The sequence below is a fragment of the Crinia signifera genome, chromosome 12 (genome assembly GCF_055691185.1).
Source record: "Crinia signifera chromosome 12, ASM5569118v1, whole genome shotgun sequence".
NCBI lineage: Eukaryota > Metazoa > Chordata > Amphibia > Anura > Myobatrachidae > Crinia > Crinia signifera.
The window spans coordinates 30,174,866-30,196,614 of NC_139228.1; the positions used below are offsets into that span (position 1 = coordinate 30,174,866).

Genomic DNA, 21,749 nt, shown 5'->3' on the forward strand with positions numbered 1-21,749 from the left:
AAAATAATTTTTCCTAACCAGAATTACCCCTCCCTTTTAGCACCTGAGTGACATCACAATCTGAATGAGCAGCGTGCCAATATATGTGTTGAGCATTTTAATGTAGAAGGATCTTGAAGGTTTGTGGAGTCATTTTGAAGATAGTCGGAGGTCTGTGTAGCACGTGGTAGAATTGTGGAATAGGAGAGGGGTATAGGGTGCAGTTGGGATGCCAAACAGTAAATGGAATACTTGGATGACTGTCTAATGTAGCCCTTAAAATATATCAGGTTGTCCATCACTGGTCAACTATAGATAGTCTTGACCAAACCAGAATCTGAGAAATCAGATTTAACATCCAATTTTCCACACATGTATGTAATTTTAGGTGAGCACTGGCAACTTGTTTTTTTTTACATTCACAGGGCACCTCTCTACAAAACTTTAAATGGGCACTCAAGACCCACTTCATTAAATCTAACCATTTCTCCTCCTAACCCTCTGTTTATGCTCACTTCTGTCCCTGCTGTGTCACCCCAGTTTGTCTGCCCCTTCCGTTTACAATGTAAGCTCTAACGAGCAGGGCCCTCTCTCCTCATAGGCTTTTCTAAGAATCTATCTCTGCCACTGGTATAATTGCGTCAGTGCCCGCTGCTGCAGCTGTCTTATATTTACCATGTACTTGTCCTCCTTTGAATTTCTACGATAAATCACTATTTTTCTTGTTTTGTTCTTTTGCTCATCTATGTATGGTCAGGCGCTGTGGAATCCTTGTGGCGCATATAAAGAAATATGAATAATATATAATAAGCAAAAGATTAAACTAGTAGAAGTTACAGTATCAGTCTTTACCAAATAATTTCTGAAAATATAAAAACCATTCACACCATTACAAAATAAAACAAAAACAGAAATTAACATAAAGGCACAAGGAGCTGAATACACACCATCAATTCTAATGGCAGTGACTGCGTACCCAACGGCATGTATCATCCTGGTTTTAAATAATTGCTTAACTGCGAAAACATCGACATTGCATCAACCTCTGAGTCATTGTGTGGTCTATTAATGGTTCAGCCCACAAAATGACTGCCTTACTGTGTATAAAGTTTCGATGCAATTTGAATAGGTCTACTTTTCTTTTAATACCCCTTTTCCACCGACATGAAAATCAGCAGTTTTTTTTTTTTTAAATGAACATACATTTACCTGGGATTTATATCAGTGGAACCGGCTATGTGTAAAAATTCCCAGGTAACAAGATCTTGGATTTTTAACCAGGTCACAGGCAGGGTTTTTGTGGGTCTTACCTGGGTGAGCTGCAGTGGAAACAGCTGTTACCCAGGATTAAAAAAAAAAAGCTGCTGATTGCTCCTGGGCTCTAGCAGCTGATGTCACCAAATGAGATGCGGTTTTCAGCCCAGGAATACAGTGCAGTGGAAACGGGGACATTGGAAAGTGAGGCCCAATAAAATCCCAGGTCTGACCCAGGATTTTGATGGAAAAGAAGTTTTACTTTTTTTTTTCAATGAAATCAGTGAATGTGTAGAACATTTTAGAATTATTAGCGCCAATACTAACTCATTTTAATTTTAAAAAGTATTACAAAGCACTAATTTTAATCGCTCTCTGTGAAAACAACAAATCTCTACAGCCAACTTGCAATCCTTCCATTGCGATTCTAATGTATTTTCTACTACGCAATAATTGTTTACAACAGTATACTGTACATATGAGCCAACATTGGTATTACAAAAGAATTTGGGTGCATAAAAATGATGTTTGCAGCTGCCAGCATAGCTTCCGAAGAAAGCCACCGGGAGCAGAGATTAATATTCTGGTCTCCCTCATAGTGATATGACTCCCTGAAGAAAACCACCATTGTTTCCTTTCCAAGAATAACTGAAGAGCATGTGAGTGCCAGCAAGGACAGTGGCGGCTCCTGCCTTTAGACTTAAGGGGGGCTGCAATTTCCTTGGTACTGCTCATTGCAAACAGTCATTAATTATTTGCAGGGTATTAGTTTGATTTGCGCTGTACAAGTGTTTGTGTGCAATTACTATACTCAGTGGCATAGCTACGTTTTGGGCGCCCCCCCGCCGTTAGGGGGGGGGGTGCCCCCACCGTCACCGCCCCGCCAAGCACCCCTACCCCGCCGCCCCGCCGAGCACCCCTACCCCGCCGCCCATGCAAACCCCCCCTCAATCCCCCACAGCCTTACCTATCGCGCTGGTCCCGGCGGCTCCGTTCTTCGGCTGAGGGCCACCAGAAAATGGCCGCCCCGATACAGCAGACAGTTTCCGAGAACTGTGTGCTATATGGGGGCGGCCATTTTGTGGTGGTCCTCAGCAGAAGAACGGAGCCGCCGGGACCAGTGCGATAGGTAAGTCTGCGGGGGATTGAGGGGGGGTTTAACTATAGCAACGCAGCCCCCGGCGCCCCCACATGCACAGCGCCCCCCCCCCCGCGCGGTGGCGGGGGCTGCGGTGCTATAGTTACACCCCTGGACGTACTCATATGCACATAAACACAGGTACAGAGCAAAATACACACTGACTTGTCATTAGACCACGCCCCCCCACACAAGGAAACACCCTTGATTTGCAGATTCGTGGTGAGGGGGCGGGCCTATTTTACACAACGCCAGACATTTAGCCCTGCCCCCTTCCCACCATTGCTGGTAATTATAACATCATCCTTCCCAATTTACTAGGTAGTGGGCAGAATGCAGCCGAACTACCTACTCTTCTGGCGCGGAGGGGGATTACCCCAAATACTGTGAGCTTCCCGCTGCATTCAGGAGAATAGGCAAGTGTTTGATCATTTACCTTAATAAAAAAAAATATACCTTATTACATTTATATATAAAATAATATATGATGGACCCCGAGGCATTCTGATACAATTGCATCATCACGCCAACTGATACACCTATTTTTCTGTAACACAACCCGCAGCTGGGGCAAACAGACTGCCCCCTCCCATCAAAGGGTATCTGATTAATAGGTTGACAGTGTCTAGGTCGACACAAAAAAAAGTCAACACAATCAAAATGTCAACATGCCAATGGTCGACAAACTTTTTTTACTTCACGAGCCAAGAGAGCATAGGGCAGTGGGAAATGCAGGAATATCATGGGGGGTTTCCGAATGTGTGTGTGTGTGTATATATATATCCCGACAGGGGTCAGGAAAGTATACTTACCATCCCTCCTCACAGCCTCCCCCCCCCCCCCCCTCCGCAGAATAACCATAATCCTCCCCACTAGTACCTAACCCTAACTCCCGTACTCCACTGCCTAAATCTAACCCCCACCATGCAGTATAACCACCCCTTAGCCTTCAATGGTAGCAACCCCCCCTCCCTCTGAGTAGCAGCAGTAACACCCTACCCAGCCCTCAGTGGCAGTACCCACCTCCTCCCCAGCCCTCAGTGGCAGTACCCACCTCCTCCCCAGCCCTCAGTGGCAGTACCCACCTCCTCCCCAGCCCTCAGTGGCAGTACCCACCTCCTCCCCAGCCCTCAGTGGCAGTACCCACCTCCTCCCCAGCCCTCAGTGGCAGTACCCACCTCCTCCCCAGCCCTCAGTGGCAGTACCCACCTCCTCCCCAGCCCTCAGTGGCAGTACCCACCTCCTCCCCAGCCCTCAGTGGCAGTACCCACCTCCTCCCCAGCCCTCAGTGGCAGAACCCACCTCCCTACCAGCCCTTAGTGGCAGTACCCCTCAGTGGCAGTAAACCCCTCCCCAGCCCACAGTGACAGTGCCCACTCCCCAGCCCTCAGTGGCAGAACCCACCTCCCTACCAGCCCTTAGTGGCAGTACCCCTCAGTGGCAGTAAACCCCTCCCCAGCCCACAGTGACAGTGCCCACTCCCCAGCCCTCAGTGGCAGTCACCCCCTCCCCAGCCCTCAGTTACATACATAGTAACATAGTACTTAAGGCTGAAAAAAAAGACGTTCGTCCATTGAGTTCAACCTATCTGACTTGCAGAGCCGAATTTCCCATTAGGCACGTGAGGCACGTGCCTAGGGGCGGCACATGTTTGGGGGCGGCACTTGGATGCCTGTAATAGTACTGTCAGCCCAAAATGTACCAATAACTGCAAAATATCCACTGTACTGTACTATATTCCATCTTAAATAGAGTGTAAATGGATAGCACATGCAGATACTGCCCCTATAAACTGTCCTACTTAGTAAACATTATTGTTGTGCCTAGGGGCGCCCTTATCCCTAAATCCGCCCCTGCTGACTTGTAACTACTGACTTGAGTAAGTCATGTCTATAGGATTCCCTTAGTGGCAAAAAATGTATCCCGTTTTGATTTCAATTCATTAACAGTAGTTTCTGTAACCACCCCCACCGGCAACGAGTTCCAGAATTTTACTGCTCTAATGGTGAAGAATCCTCTTCTTAATTCAGTACGGAATTTATTTTCCTTGAGCCTCAGTACATGCCCGCGTGTCCTAAGTATAGGCCTGTTAGTGAACAAATCATCTCCCAGTTCCATATGATTCCCATTCCTGTATTTGAACATACTAATCATATCACCTCTCAACCTTTGTTTCTCCAGTGCAAACATATTCAGTCTGGTTAGCCTATCTTTGTATTGTAGTTATTCAAGACCTTTTACTACCTTAGTTGCCCTTCTCTGTACCTGTTCCAAGTAATTTATGCTTTTTTTAAAGGTGCAATGCCGAGGCATTATTATATTGGCATCCCTTGAATCTATTCCCCTTTTAATGCATGCCAGTGTCCGGTTTGCTTTTGCTGCTGCACTTGAGCAGAGTGCACTATTACCCGATACATACAAGTCCTTCTCTACAGCAAAATTCCCTATAATAATTCAAATTAGCCTAAGTAGCTTGTTCACTTTTGTTTCCATAATGAATTACTTTACATTTATCAATGTTAAACTGCATTTTCCACCTCTCCGCCCACCTTTCCAGTTTCTTTAAGTCACTTTATAGTGTATCCACATCCTCTCCTGAGTTAATTTCCTTACTCAATTTCGCGTTGTCCGCAAATTTTCTCACTATGGCCCTTATTCAGATCTGATCACAGTACAAATTTGTTCTAAAAATGGGCAAAACCATGTTCACTGCAGGTGGGGCAGATGTAACATGTATAGAGGGAGTTACATTTGTGTGTTATTTTGTTTCTGTGCAGGGTAAATACTGGCTGCATTATTTTAACACTGCAATTTTGATTTCAGTTTCAACACATCCCACCCATATATAACTCTCTCTGCACATTCTCTGCACATGTTACATCTGCCCCACATGCAGTGCACATGGTTTTGCCCATTTTGTGAACAAATTTGTACTGCGATCAGATCTGAATAAGGGCCCATGTCACTTCCTATATCATTAATGAACATATGAAACAATATTGAACCTTGCGGGACTCCACTTTGGTCCTTACCCTAGCTGGAATGTATGCCATTTACCACCACTCTCTGTCCCCATTATCCAATTAATTTTTTTTATCTCCTAATCCTAAAATTACCTAGTTTCATTAATAACCTTTTATGAGGCACAGTGTCAAAAGCTTTAGCGAAATCAAGCAGTATTACATCAACAGATTTGCCTAAGTCCAGCCCCCTAATGACTTCCTCATAGAAGCTAAGTAAATTAGTCAGACAATCTATTTTTGACAAACCCATATAACGTTCTCCTGTTATGAGAAAGTTTGGATACTATATCTTATTATTATTCCTTCTAATATTTTCCCCACAATGGATGTAAGGCTGAAAGTACTCCCCAGCCCTCAGTGGCTGTAACCCCCCCCCCTCCTCCCCAGTATTCAGCAGCAGCCCTCAGTAGCAGCTCACCTCACCACCGGTGCCCTCCCCCTCACACGGCTTTCTGGGCACCTGGCGGCTTCTCCCTCCTGCTGGTGCATTGCAGCAGCGGCATTGGCTCTCTGACAAAAAAATTATATATTTGGTCCATCATTGGGGGGGGGGGGGGGGGACGATATCATGGACAAAAGCACACTATTAGGTTGTCTGTGTCAACAAATGTTGACAAAGATCCTAAAACATAAAAAAAACTCATGCTGTCCTTTTCCTGTTTCGACCATTCCCATATCACAATTTTGCTTGTGTCAACCTTTCTTCTCATGTGTCCACTTAATAGATTGACCACTTTTGGTCAACAGGCAATGACTCATATTATTAATACACACCCCTCGATGAAGACAACATGGAATTCAAATAGTATCTATAGACGTTGCTATGGTCAACTTCTCCAGTCTGGTGCTCTCTGGAGAACACCTACTAGCTCAGCGATGGCAAAGCATACTGGGATGTGTAGTTTAACAACATATGGAGTGTCAAGGTTAGCCATCAAGGTACTAGCTGCAGGAAAATCTTAGCTATGCTATGTCTGTCAGTGTTGGTGAACAGCAGCACTCTAAAGCGCAAAACAGCTTTGTGATATGTTGTTAAGCATAAACATTTGAGACATCCAAAGGGGTTGTTGGCTTGGGTTTAAAAGCCCTTGTACTGTAAAACATTTCCTCAGAGATGTTGGTTTGCAAAAAATGTAATATTTTTTCTCTTACAATAATAACACAAGAAGTTCAGTGCTTACAATGTCACTTACAATTGTAAATAAAGGGCTTTCGTTGTCGTCAGAGTCGTACACATGTATCTTCGTTTTTGTACCTTTATTGTGACATACTGTAAAAGCAATCTCAGTGTGGCAAGCCACAATTCTGTAAATAGGAGAAATTAATTGTCTATTGATCTTTGCAAGAAGAAAGCTGAATTCAGGAGATGATCAGTAACAGACAAGCAAATTGATTGTCAAAACAAAACAGCATTCCGTTCTCAGTCAATGGGGACAAGTTATGAATTCTGGTGCACAGAAAAAAATATACTATGACCCATAGCAAAAAGTTACAGATGTAGCGCCGCTCATTCTGCCTACTTATGGTGATTGTACAGCGAGTCCGCCATGGCTGACCGCGGCGCAAGGAGTCGCAATACATTTTAACAGCTTGGCGATTGGCGGTCACGTTACTGGACGAGTGCAATACCAGTGATCATCCACCAGATGTCACTTTTTGAAATCTTCACTGCACATGCATGAAATGTGTGCTGCAGCGCGTGCATGAAGTGTCTACAGTATTAAAAAGCTCTGCAGCGCGTCTCAGACACTCCCATTGTGGATTAATGTTAGAGGTAATGTATTCAGCTCAAGTTAACCCCCGCCTCCCCTCTCTGGAAGACTTTCACTGATACTGTAATGCAATGCATTAGGCTGATTCAGTTAATCTGGCTCAAGAAAGGAGCATTAGTAGTACAAACACCATGTGCAAAATGTGTAATACAGTAGGAATCGCACACAAAAAAAAAAAGTTTTATGGAAACCGGTTCTTTTATGTACAGTATGTCTAGTTTTATTAAATATAACTTTGAAAAATATTCCAATATCCACTACCCTACACCAACCGGTGATGTGTATAGTCTGCAGAGTTCTCCTAATCAGTGACAGCGCTGTTGGAGAATCCTGAGTCGCGGGAGATTCTCGGACACTCCCAATGTTCCCTGTTTTACCACACTACTTTACTGTCCCAATGTTCTACACTACTTTAATGCATGAAGTAAGATAGTACTGTGATTGCCCACTTCAATGTGCCTATGTGCAGCTGTAGCCTACGGATGGACCACCTCCTAGGTGTCCCCACACCCTAAAATACGTGGCTGTAAATGTTATGTGTATAAAATACACAAAAAGGTGTGGTCGCTCCGATGGGTGCAAAAGATTGTGAGAAATAACACAATATGCCCCTGCTCCGGTAACGGCGTCTCCTCTTCCCCGCCTCTGAAATTTGGTTCAAGGTTCAGAACGGGGGTCAGGCTTAAGTAGTAGAATCTCTCCCCATCACTAGTACTCAGAACCACTCGTCCTCCTGTATAAGGGCGTGCCCCAAGTGACGGAGAACTGGGTTTAGGCAGCTCTCTGCAATCGCTTATGATGTCCAAGGTCAAGGAGTTGATAAAGACCCCTGCAGAGGTTGAAACGCGTTGGAGGAAGCCGGTGACACATGTTGGTACTAAGGTGGATTCAATTAACATCTGGTGATCGAGGGAGATAAACCGGGACCTGCCCTAGACCACCCATTGGACCTCATAAGCGATTGTAGAGAGCTGCCTAAACCCAGTTCTCCTTCACTCGGGGCACGACCTTATACAGGAGGACCTACGGGCTGCAGACCATGCTGCTGCTGGGGCAGAACGGTCAGCGGAGCTGACTGTGCATGCGCCGACCACCCCGACACCGGCTGAGTGCATTGTATTAGCGACTGGTAATATGGGCCCCTTATATTGTTGCAGCAATTACAAAACGGAAAAAAAAAAAACACTTCACTTTCGATATTTTGTATTGCCGTGGCAACTAAGCGCACCGAACATGCCACACTGGCAGCAGCCTAGAGCAATAATAAGGGTTAACATAGAAACATATAATTTGACAGCAGATAAGAACCCTTTGGCCCATCTGGTCTGCCCCTTTTTTACCCTTCAGGTAATCTCAACCCTTTTTAATCCTTATTTCTTTGTAAGGATATAAATTTGCCTATCCCAAGCATGTTTAAATTGTTCTACTATCTTAGCCTCTACCAACTCTGATGGGAGGCTATTCCACTTAGTAATCATTCTCGGGCCACTGGGTGCATGCATGGATCTGGAGGTCATTATTACATTGTCCTCATCCATGGATACATAGCTGTAACCAGGAGCATGGTTCGAGTGTCCCATAAAACGTTCATGGGGGAATTAGGAAGTGCTGCGGACGGCTTTTGGCATGTGACATGTAACAGGGCCGCTGTAAACACCAGACAAGTAGCCATTCCATTCTGAATTCTGCTAGTTCCAGAGGGAACACTGCAGTCCAACACATGACTGTCTGCCGCACTCCTCAGCCCTGTCCTGGGATTAACATTCTGCCTTCAGAGCAGTTCCTGAACGTGTATTACATATCAGCTGAGAAAAATAGCCTCCTGCAACCATCCAAAGGGCAACTCTGGAGAAAGGGTGATTCATCTGGGAGGAAGAGCAGGCGCGCACATCCATCAGCGAGACATAAATAAAGGAGAGATCGCAGGCTGATCCTGGTTGTTGAACCAAATCTAGATGTTTGTGATTGATACCACTTGGAAAGGGGGCACTTTGTTATGTCACAACAGCTGATGCTAGCTCCTGGGTGTATCAGAAAGGTCATGTTTTAAATGAAGCTTCACAATTGCAATGTCTACACAAGCTGAGGCCATTAATTGATCTAAGTAAACAACGCAGGCAGTAAATGTGTACTTATGACAAGCTTGGCATTGATCAGCAGGCTCCGTTCTTTCCAAATGTGAACTGAAATAAAGGCCCCGGTTCCCTCTTCATGGATGAGACGTTTCCAGGGGCAGCATACTATGGAATGCAGAACATGGCTTCAATCTGCCGAGGTGTCCCTGGCATGCCCGTACAGAAACAGTACGGCTTCTTGACAACGGTTCAGACCAAAGCGGTTGACCTGTTAGCGCTCCGTTCTTCTGTTGCCTTAAACAAGTCCGTTTTGGTCTGAACCGTTGTAAAGACGGTTCAGTACTGTTGCAGCTCTAAGCATTGTTGGGGGACAGAAAGCCACAGTGTTGGGGCAGGGGAGTAGAACACTGCTCTATCCATATCTAGAAAAAGTAGGAAATGTGTATGCGTGGTGCGCAATCAGCAGCAGCTGGCACAGGGTTGTCAGACCCTTAAATTGAAGAATTAACAGATATGGGGGGAGATTCTCTAAGAATCTCCGCCCCCCTTCGCCACCCATCGCATACTTAATTATCGCATATGTTGTAACATATGCGATAATTAAGGCAAAGGACAGCTCTTGTGTTAAGAGCTGTCCTTTGCGGTGAGAGTCGCCGGGTCCTAGCAGGTCCCGGCGGCTCTCCTCTCCCTCCCACACCCGGCGCTGCTGCTGCTGCGCTGGGCTCTCCTCCTCCCTGCACCCGGAAGAGGATCAGTGCAGGGAGGAGGTCACAGGTCCGGGCAGCACTGCGCTGTGCTGCCCAGACACAGGTGAGGGGGCGATGCGGGGCAGCGGGGGGTCGGCGCGGGGCGGCGGAGGGTTGCGATAGAAGCACATTGGCTTCTATGGGGCATCACCAGATTTTTCTGGCAATGCCCCCCGCCGCGGTAACCCGGCAGGGGATGCTTACAGCATCCCAAAATGCGGTAAAAACCCCGATAACGGGGTTTTTACCGCATTTTTAGTTTAGAGAATCCCGCCCATGGATAGTTAACAAAGAAGAGAATGTGCCAGCGCTGGCTGTACCAATAAATGGATCAGACGGTTCTCAAAAAATATATAACAATTTAATAATAAAAACACAAATAAAATGTAATATATAACAATCTAGTACGTTGATATGTGAATCATTAGACTGAGAGTCCAATTAGCACTGTGTAAAACATATATCACTGGGATATTATGAACATAGGAGTATTTTTCATATATTGCTGACAGGGGTTCATATTACCATCCTCATTGGTCTGGTCGATATTGGATATATCCAGACAGGGGTGACGTAGTAGTCCTGGATTGCCCTCTGTTTTCAAGGGCTCAAGGTTCCCACTTATAACAGTCCTCCTCTTACTTGCTGGATGAATTGGGGATCATGCAGTTATCCCAATGAAATTGGTCCAGATGTTGGTGGCGAGGGACGTCTGTGGGTGGATAGGACAGGTCACTGCCATTTCAGAGATGGTATCAGGAAACCGATTTAGTGGAGCTCAACGCTTTTCCCCAGAAAATGATACATCCGGCTTCCTCAAGAGCACGTATCATACTTGCTCCTGAGGAAGCCGGATGTATCATTTTTCTAATGATTCACATACTGTATCAACGTACTAGATTGTTATATATTACATTTTATTTGTGTTTTTATTATTAAATTGTTATATATTTTTTGAGAACCGTCTGATCCATTTATTGGTACAGCCAGCGCTGGCACATTCTCTTCTTTGTTAACTATCCATATCTATGTCTCTGGGCTCCAATGGAGTGGAGAGGTGTGGGATATTGGGGGATTATGGTAATTCCTGCTTTGCTTGATTCACTTCAAATTGCCTTTGCCATGGCTGCTGGGTGGCTACTGTCCCACAGCTACATTGGCTCAGGGGTTACTTTGGTTATGGACTGGCGGGGTCTAGACAGCACCAGCATCACAGCATTTTGCTCCCTGCAGATACACTGATTCAACAGGAAGAGCACCAATGCACACTGGACCACCAAGGGGAGTGAAACTTATCAATAGAAAATGTAATTTAAAATTACAATTCGTTCTTTCTATGCGCTGCACTCTGCACCATGATGTAATCCTTTAAGGCCTCAATACACTAGTCCAACAAGTCGGACCAATATACCCTTGAGCTCCTCGGGAGGCTCACTTGCGATTTGGCACTTGATACGCCAGTTTTAAAGGAAGCGGCCTCCCTTCAAATTGGCAATGAGAATTCTCTCAGCCAATAACCATCCGGCCAGTCTTTTGAAAATATTTTTTAAATTCAGCAGCCGCTTCGCACCCATCAAATGCCGCTACCTGATCAATGCCGCCTGGATCCAGCTGCTGCCAGCTCCCCGCCCCTGAAAATAGGTGTGTGCCAGCGGTGCTTCACCTCTGGCACATGACTATGGATCGGACCCAACACCTCATGGGTGCTAAAAAGCACCTGCTATGTGCCGCTGATGGGCCCGATCCCACAGATTGCACCTGCAGCAGGTGCAATCTGTAGGGTCCAACTCAATGCGCACGGGACCGTGAATCGGGTCATAGGGAATGTCGAATACATCTGATTGGCCCAAATCAGCTAAGTGTATGGGCACCTTTAGACACAGAACTAGACAGTACGTACACTGTGCCTCAGTGCCATAATAAATATTTACATCTCAAACTAGCATTTGCCCGTGGCTTCGTTGGCGAGGATGTCTCAGCACATGGAAAACCGGCTGATTTTACCTATATTGTCCTCTCCTTGATGTGACATTGAGATCATATATATTTTCCGTTTCTTTTAGGTCACTAAGCTGTACAACAGGAACAAGCTTTCCAAATTCATCCTGAATTTTTGTTCCATCTCCATAGTTTATAAACCATCCCTAGAAGTATATGTTTCAAACAAAACAAAATCCTTTGTATAAACATAACCCTTCTATGTATAGATGACATAATGTGCTGCTACACCTGGGGACATCCAACCACTCCCAGATTACCATGCCCGTAATAACCTACAATTATGGGACTGTATAATATATGTTTGCGCTGGGCGCTACAAAAAAGAATAATTCTATTGATGATGCATGAGATATTCAGTTAGCCCTGATGTGTCGCTTACTGGGGATTTAGCCAAACCGCATCCATTAAACTTTACGCAGATCCTATTTGTATACATCCAAAAATTAAATTTTTGGGGAATAGAATAAAAAAAAGTGGCTAATTGGATAGCCCATTGCGGAGGGAGGTATATGCTAGCTAGTGTAGTGTATTTTATGTGAAATCGCCCTTTCATAATGTTTATACAGGTTGAGTATCCCTTATCCAAATTATTCAGAAAAACCATACATTCCACACAGTGGCATAGCTACCGTACGGCAGCCACCGCGGCTGCTTGGGGGAGCAAGCTCCAGCGGGGCGCCGCCGGTGCTCACCAGCAGTTGTGGGCTGGGCAGGGTGGCAGGGTGCAATGTGCCCCCGAGCCGCTCTGTTACTCACTGTCTCTGGCCACCAGGTAATGGTCACCCCCGCCCCTTTCCCCTGGTGCTCACAGCTATACAGACTAGCCGGCGGCTAATTGAAATGTAGCTCCGTCCGCCAGCCAATCAGAACTCATGTTCCTGCAGCCGCGGTGATTGCCTGCAGGGACGTGAGGTCCTATTGGCTCAGGAACTGGAGCCATATTTCAAATGGCCGCCGGAGGGGCTAGCACTGCAGCAGTGGCGACGGCGTGAGTCATGCTGGGCAGGGGAGAGTGCTGACTGCTGAACGGTGGCCATATGACAGCCACCCCAGCCCCTACTACCCCAGGTACAAACATGGCTCCGCCCCCTATCATATTTTCCTCCCCTCATCATACCTTCCCTGCTGTTAGAAGGGATGCATAATATGTCAGGCTGTCAGCATTGCAGCATGTCTGCTCTGGCCCTAGCAGTGACAGTCCCCTTGTGGGGCTCATATATATATATATATATATATGTATAAGGAATGTACTCCAAGGCAAAAGCCCTGGAAATAAAGAAGCGGCACTCTCCGGATTTGTGAAGTCGGTAAGTCTTTAGTGAATCACAAAAAATTTACAACATAGTCGTCAACGTTTCAAGGCTTGTGTGCCTTTTCATCAGGACGAAGTAAAGTGCTGATAGTGCTGTGCAAATAGAAGAAGATTCTTCTATTTGCACAGCACTATCAGCACTTTACTTCGTCCTGGTGAAAAGGCACACTAGCCTTGAAACGTTGACGACTATGTTGTAAATTTTTTGTGATGCACTAAAGACTTATCGACTTCACAAATCCGGAGAGTGCCGCTTCTCCTATTTTCCAGGGCTTTTGCCTTGGAGTACATTCCTTATACCAATTCCGTGGGAAGGCACCCCGGTGGATGACCCAGCCTTAGCCGAGAGTGCCGAACAAATCCTTGTTCTATATATATATATATATATAAAAGAAAAATACCCAGCGCAAATCAGTCCCAAAGTGTCCAAAATATCAGGCTAAGTCCATAATCTTCCCATATGTGTGCAGCTTCAAAATAGGGATCCAACCACGGCTCCCACGGAGTATGCTTGTAAAGAAAAAAGAAATTGAAGCGCACCAGTCAGCAACAGGTAGGTACAATTTTTACTGATATACAGCTGACAAACATAGGTAAAAACATATAGGAATAAAAACTTCCCAAATGGAAAAGGCGGTACAGCAATACCAGGTGTCGATGGAAACCGGACAGCAGTGATCAGTTGCGGTCAGAACACCGGACAGCGAATACCAGCCACGACTTCCACAGGATACAGCGGACCAAAGCCAGGACGTCTACAGCGTCAGGATAGAGTAACCACGCGTGGGTTACTCTATCCTGACGCTGTAGACGTCCTGGCTTTGGTCCGCTGTATCCTGTGGAAGTCGTGGCTGGTATTCGCTGTCCGGTGTTCTGACCGCAACTGATCACTGCTGTCCGGTTTCCATCGACACCTGGTATTGCTGTACCGCCTTTTCCATTTGGGAAGTTTTTATTCCTATATGTTTTTACCTATGTTTGTCAGCTGTATATCAGTAAAAATTGTACCTACCTGTTGCTGACTGGTGCGCTTCAATTTCTTTTTTCTTTACATATATATATATATATATATATATATATATATATATATATATATATATATATATGTACACATATCCATCAGGGGGTAGGCAACTCGGGGGGTAGGCAATTCAGGGGGGAGGGGGGCACCAGACAATATTTTGGCTGGAGGGAGCAAAATTTTTAGTTACGCCACTGATTCCACACAGTGAAAAAAACATTTTTTGTTGTTAAAAGCTACTGGGGACATCAGTACTAGCACTACTGAGGACATGATTGTAAATGGCACTACTGGGAACATCTGTACCAGCACTACTGAGGACATGACATGTAACTGGCACTACTGGGGACATGACATGTAATTGGCACTACTGGGGACATGACATGTAACTGGCACTACTGGGGACATCTGTACCAGCACTACTGAGGACATGACATGTAACTGGCACTACTGGGGACATGACATGTAATTGGCACTACTGGGGACATGACATGTAACTGGCACTACTGGGGACATGACATGTAACTGGCACTACTGGGAACATCTGTACCAGCACTACTGGGGACATGACATGTAACTGGCACTACTGGGGACATGACATGTAACTGGCACTACTGGTGACATGACATGTAATTGGCACTACTGGGGACATGACATGTAACTGGTACTACTGGGGACATCTGTACCAGCACTACTGGGGACATGACATGTAACTGGCACTACTGGGGACATGACATGTAACTGGCACTACTGGGGACATGACATGTAACTGGCACTACTGAGGACATGATATGTAACTGGCACTTTTGGGGACATATGTAACTGGCACTACTGAGGACATCTGTAACTGGCACTACTGAGAACATGATATGTAACTGGCACAACTGGGAACATCTGTACCAGCACTACTGAGGACATGACATGTAACTGGCACTACTGAGAACATGATATGTAACTGAAAATACTGGGAACATCTGTACTAGCACTACTGAGGACATGACATGTAACTGGTACTACTGGGGACATGACATGTAATTGGCACTACTGGGGACATGACATGTAACTGGCACTACTGGGGACATCTGTACCAGCACTACTGAGGACATGATATGTAACTGCCACTTTTGAGGACATCATCTGTAACTGGCACTACTGGGGACATGATATGTAACTGGAACTACTGGGGACATCTGTAACTGGCACTACTGAGGACACAATATGTAACTGGCACTAAATATCTGCAAAACAATGATTCCTTGCCATTCAAATTCATTACCTAAGCTAGGACACAAACTTTGTTTTAGGTTTTGAAACCTTGTTTTAGGTACAAATAAAATATATATTTGTGTGTATTTCATGTGTTTGTACAACATAAATGCAAGATACATCATTGAAATATAAAAATATTCTGAAATACGGAATAATCTTCTGGTCCACAGCATTTTGGATAAGGGATACTCAAGCTGTAGTTTATTTTGTGTCTCCAGAATGGATCAAACACAAATGTGTATCACTGCCAAGCTTTTTGGAGTTCTGGGATGCCAGAGATCAGGGCCGGAGATAGGTTTGTTGGTGTTTCAAGGAAACTCATTTGTGTGGACGCTACCAATAAAATGGTTAATATGATAAGTAGGGAAACCAATCCCGGGGCATTTTTAAAATCCTGGGATTTGCGATTGAAAAACGCTCAATCCCAACATCCCAGGATTGGCCACCCTAATTTAAAAAAGAAAACGCTTCCCTCCAAAATTGCTTGCACTGCACATTTACTTATGCTGGCGGTCGGGTGGGAGTGGCAGAATGTCCGGGAGCGGCTGTACATCCAAGAGGGTCTGGGAGTCCCTGGCGGTGAGGCTGGAAGTGGAGAGCAGCTGTGCAGCCGGCAGAGACATCCCGATCCCAGGATTGGCCACCCTAATGATATGTTGGTGACCTTATTATAAAGTGTTCAGCATATTGTGACTTGCAAAACCCCCAGTTTAAATATGCCATAGTTCCCCCTACACCGGAGATGTAGCTGCAGGTGTGTTTGGAGGGCTGGGTGACTCTGTTTTAACATTGCAAAAATAACCTGGGTCGACGACCCTGGTCTCTGTGCGGTGTGAAAGGACCTTCTCAAAAACTTTCCAGATCCAGCAACCCGGCATTCTGACCCTAGTTAACAGAAGGGTTAATCCCTGGTCAGATCCAGCTTGCTGTGCAATGTGAACGAGTAACGCGGTTCGAGTGATCCGATTCCTGTTCACACTATGGAGGAGGCAGTGAGTGGAGGCAGCGTCAGTTCCAAGCGCTGCCTCCTCCCCCACGCCCCATGACATGCCTCATTTATAATGGTATGGAGTACTTTATCCACACAGCGCTCATATGCAGCACAAGACCTGAATTAGTTCTCCGATATACATTTGTTTCAGCTGTATCTGGCCCCGTATGTCAGCTCCAATTAGCGCAAATAAAGAGTTGCTATAAAAATGAATATATATTTGAAGTGTCCCTCAAGGTCTGTTGTGACCTAGTATGAGACAATCTAATGAGCAGAATAATACAAGACAGAAAAAGAAAGATCTAAACAGCACAGCAAGAGATTACAAAACCAAACTAAAGCTTGCAGTCTGCGTTATCAGGCACACACGTCCCCATACACTGCGTCTCTAGCCGCAGCAGGTCAACGCGGACTTATTTGCGTCGGGCATCTTATTCGCCAAAATAACGCAACTGAAAGTGACAAAACAAAACTGCAAACTCATGCTGGTCAGTTCCATGTGTGACATTTTTGTATTGGTGTGTGGCAGAGTCTGTATAGGAAGTGCTATGTGCGGCAGAGTCTGTATAGGAAGTACTATGATGCAGCTGTGCTACATCGGTGTTGGGGAGCGGCAGCCTTTTGATCTGAGTGGCATTAGGGATTTACTGCTGAAGACCAGGGAACTGCAGCCATGCGCTGCTGAAGCCAGGTATCTTTCTCTCTTGCCCTCCTCCTCCCCCCTCTCTATCTATCTCTCTCTCTCTCTGCCCCTCCCTCTCTGTCTCGACACTTCCACTGCCTGGCCACTTTAACTATACACCTCCTGTAGCCTAACCATAACTATACACCCCCAAACCCAACAGCCTAGCTCTATCTATACACCCAGCACCCCCACAGCCTAACTAACATCCACCACCATCCCGCAGCCTAACTATACAGCCCCCTGTAGCCCATCCCTAACTATACACCCCCCGCAGCCTAACTAACTATACACCCTGCACCCCCACAGCCTAACTAACATCCACCACCATCCCGCAGCCTAACTATACACCCCCCTGTAGCCCATCCCCAACTATACACCCCCCGCAGCCTAACTAACTATACACCCTGCACCCCCACAGCCTAACTAACATCCACCACCATCCCGCAGCCTAACTATACACCCCCCTGTAGCCCATCCCTAACTATACACCCCCCGCAGCCTAACTAACTATACACCCTGCACCCCCACAGCCTAACTAACATCCACCACCATCCCGCAGCCTAACTATACAGCCCCCTGTAGCCCATCCCTAAACTATACACCCCCCCCCACCCCCCGCAGCCTAACTAACTATACACCCTGCACCCCCACAGCCTAACTAACTATACAACCCCCACAGGGGGAGGGCCACGATGATGCAATTTGCGGCATCAGGTCCCACGGTGGGGACCTGACCATATCCCCTATTTATATAGCCCTGAAATAGCATTATCCCACCATGTAAAGAAGAATCCCGCATAGGTCTTTAGGTAACCAGAAGTCACGCAGGTACTGTACAAAGCGCACACACAGCAATAACTGCAGCATGCAGCTGCCACAAGAATAACCCTGAGAAATGAAAGCAAGAACAGCTTATCTGACAGTTGCCAGCCTTCATCTCAATCAGACTTTCAAGTTTTAAAAACAGTTGCGTAGTTCATGGGATTCATTCTGCGAACGTCAGATTCTACAATGGTCAAAATGTTTGAGCCAACAGCAGCTTGCCAGACACTTGGCCACAAAAGAGTATCAAGATAATAAAGTAATAAGGTAATAGGTGTTTGTCATGGCAAGGATGTAGAAGAACTTACTATACGGAAATGCGCAGCGCCAAGAGAAGGCTTGAGCCAGGCACATAATGCACAAAATAGAATATAACCAAAGGGGTTATGGAAATGACAAGTTTCATTAAGATCTGAACTTTTCTTTTCCAAACGCTGCGACTGATCCAAATGATAGATTATACACTGAATGCTCCGATGAATCATAATCAAAGCATTCACTGCAGACATCATTTAGATGCTATTGGCAGGCACCACAGTCTTTTTGGCAACGCTCTGCGTTCAATATTTAGTTTGTCTTCAAGCGAGGCAATTACTAATGTGTGTTAGGGAACAGAGACAACAGAACATACCCGAAACAGTCACCTACCTGCCAACTAACTTGCTGCCACCCACAGAATATGCACCCAGACCGCTATTTATTCATTTTAAATGATGCTTACTGTATCGGCGCTGCCAGGAAACCCATCAGCAAATGAAAAGATGAAATCCATATTACAGAGAGGCCCTAAAAATAGCCATTTGAACAGATCAGTACCCTTTGCAATACTAGTTGAAAAATCTACTAAATATATATATATTTTTAGTTAACAAAACGACTGTATGAGAATTGTAACTGTGCCACGCCAATATAAAGTCATAGATCACTCATCCCACTAGCCCTGCACTAGGTTATCTCATTGTGTTAAGAACAAGTGGAAGGGCTATGTCAGTTGTGGACAAAAGATGGGGTGCCACCTGACAACAGTACAGTTTGTCTACAGAATCAGTTATACATACTTCCCATTTATCAGTGCCGGCTCAAAGGGACCTTCGCAGTCTGACATTTCCGGGGAGTGACCTCACAACGAGGGGGCGTGGCCTTCAAATCGAGTCACTCGTGCGAGGCCATGTCCCCGTTTTGCCGCCGCTGCCCCTCTGCCTTCGCTGCGGTACAGTTCTGACCCATCAAGACATGGTTTCCACAAGACCTCTGAAGGTGCTCTAAGTTTCTGGCACCAGGACATTAGTAGCATGCATGTCCTATATATACTGTACAATGCGGGGAGTTTGGGGGGTGGCCATGTCCTAGACTTGTTTTTACACAATATCCTACAGATGCTCTTTTGAATTGAGATCTGGGGAATTTGGGGGCCAAGACAACACCTCCAACTCTTTGTCATGTTCCTCAAACCAATCCTGAACAATTTTGGCATTTTACTGGGTGTATTAACGATTCAAAGAGGTCACTGTCAAGAAGGGGTGCACTTGGTCGGGCAGGTGCTCCAAACCCTAAAGGGGCACCTCTATTAATAGAAGTATCTGTGTGGTTCACACTGCTGCCGGATTGGGATTGGATTGAGATGGGATCCCCTGGTGAACGCCGATTCTGAATGCTTGTGAGTCTGACCCTGTCCCACTGTACATTCTTGCACAGAAATTCTCTGTGGGCTCAGGACACACACACAATATTTGTTTTTCCCTTTGTTAAGGAAGGCGGGGGAACCAAACTCCATTTAGCCTCCGGGCAATAGGGATGACCTTACGCCTTTGTGGTCCGGAATGATGTTTTAGGTAGGAGGTACAACATCTTGTAAGGCTCAACAGCCCTAGCGCTAGTTGAAGATCCAGTGGTGAGCCACTTTAAAATAAGACAATTAACATCGTTCAACATTCAAAGTAGACCATTTTTGAATAAGAAATAAATACAAAAATGACAATGAATTTAAACATTTAAACCAGACGGTTTGAATTGCAAAAAAATAAAAATTGGACTGCAAAGGGTTAAGGTAACATCCTCATGCATGCATGGACCAGTACTAAGCACCGACTACTGTACCAGGAACCCCTGACAAGACCTGCAGTTTTGGAGATGCTCTCACCCAGAGATAATTTATGTTAGGAGCAGAACCAATTGTGGCAGGTATTGTAATACATTTTGTACATTGTCAAAATATTTTTCTGTACCTCCAATTACAGCCACATGCAAAAATAACATTTTATTGCAAGGCGAGATCTTTACATAAATAGATTTTAAGCACAGAGAGGGACAGCCTTTGGTTAGCAGAGACCATAAAGGTTAATTCTTCCCCACAGAAGAGCTCAGTTTTTCATTATTTGTGCCACGAAATACTGGTTTTAGGGAGTTACCGGATGCTTTCGGTTGGCACAGCGGGGAAAAGGGTCTTGATGATGCAATCTGTAGTGAATTTAGCAGTCTCTGTGAGAAGCCAGCATAGTAGGCAATAGAACACATGATTGAAACAAGAAGTAATTTTAGGACGGTAAAAAAAAATTACTTTGTGGGTCTGGTTCTAGCATGGTAGTAGGCTGGACTTTGAAGTGGCATCATTATTCTTTCCACAAGGGTCTTTGTAATAAACAATGCTTGTAGATGACTTATTAAATAACTTTTACTGTGAATTTATACTCTATTTCCTTGTAGCACCCAGACACAAACAAACAGTGTCATACTGGAAGAGGACTGTAAACCCAGCAACCAGTGCATTCTTTATCCTGATCTCCCAAATGAGCAACAATTCCTAAAACACATGTTAGACCAGGCATGTCCAAACTATGGCCCTCCAGCTGTTGTGAAACTACACTTCCCAGCATGCCTTGCCATAGTTTTAGCATTCCCTAATAGCAAAACTGTGGCAATGCATGATGGGACTTGTAGTTTCACAACAGCTGGAGGGCCACAGTTTGGACATGCCTGTGTTAGACAAATTCCTATTGGTTTGTATATAAAGAATGGTTAAGTATTCACAGCTGGTATGAACTATTGCAGGGGTGCCTATCCCACTACAATAAAGGTGGAATAACAGAGGACTATATTGGCCTCTAAAATGGTGAGAAATGGGGGAGCAATTGAATAGGCCAGCTAGAGCAGCCAATGATTCCAATTGTAACACTAAAGTATGCACCTCCTGCACTTGGTTGGCCAATTTCTGAATTTGCGATAAATGTATTGTTATTATTAGTAATTGATCACCATGTATTGGATAACACTTCTAAAGAAAGAGATTTTGTTTCAGTAATGTTTAAAGGAGAAAAGAAAATTAAGACTGGCACCAAAAAAGGTTAACACGATTTTGTGATCATCAAATAAGCAAGAAGGTAATAGGGCACTTTTCCCAGAGATAGAACATGTACGGGGGGATCGACTAGGGGTGGGGAGGTGGAGAAACATCTATCAAAACTAAAAATGTAAAGGCACTCTCATTGGTTTACTATCCTTTGAATAATATTAAAGGAGTGTTACAGACACACTCTACACAATCATCACAACATTAATATTTTTCTTTCCCGTGTGGTTTTCTGCTGCTTGAAAATTGGTTAGCGCTAAAGTGTTCACCTGCCACTGACGAGAACATTATAGAATGGACTAACTCCGTGGCCTC

General features: G+C 45.2%; 1 protein-coding gene across 4 annotated transcripts in view; it reads right to left on the reverse strand.

Moving 5' to 3' along the window:
- SLC8A3 (solute carrier family 8 member A3) overlaps positions 1 to 21,749 on the reverse strand; it is a 248,324-nt gene that overhangs the window by 134,700 nt on the left and 91,875 nt on the right. The gene's annotated exons all lie outside the window — the stretch shown is intronic.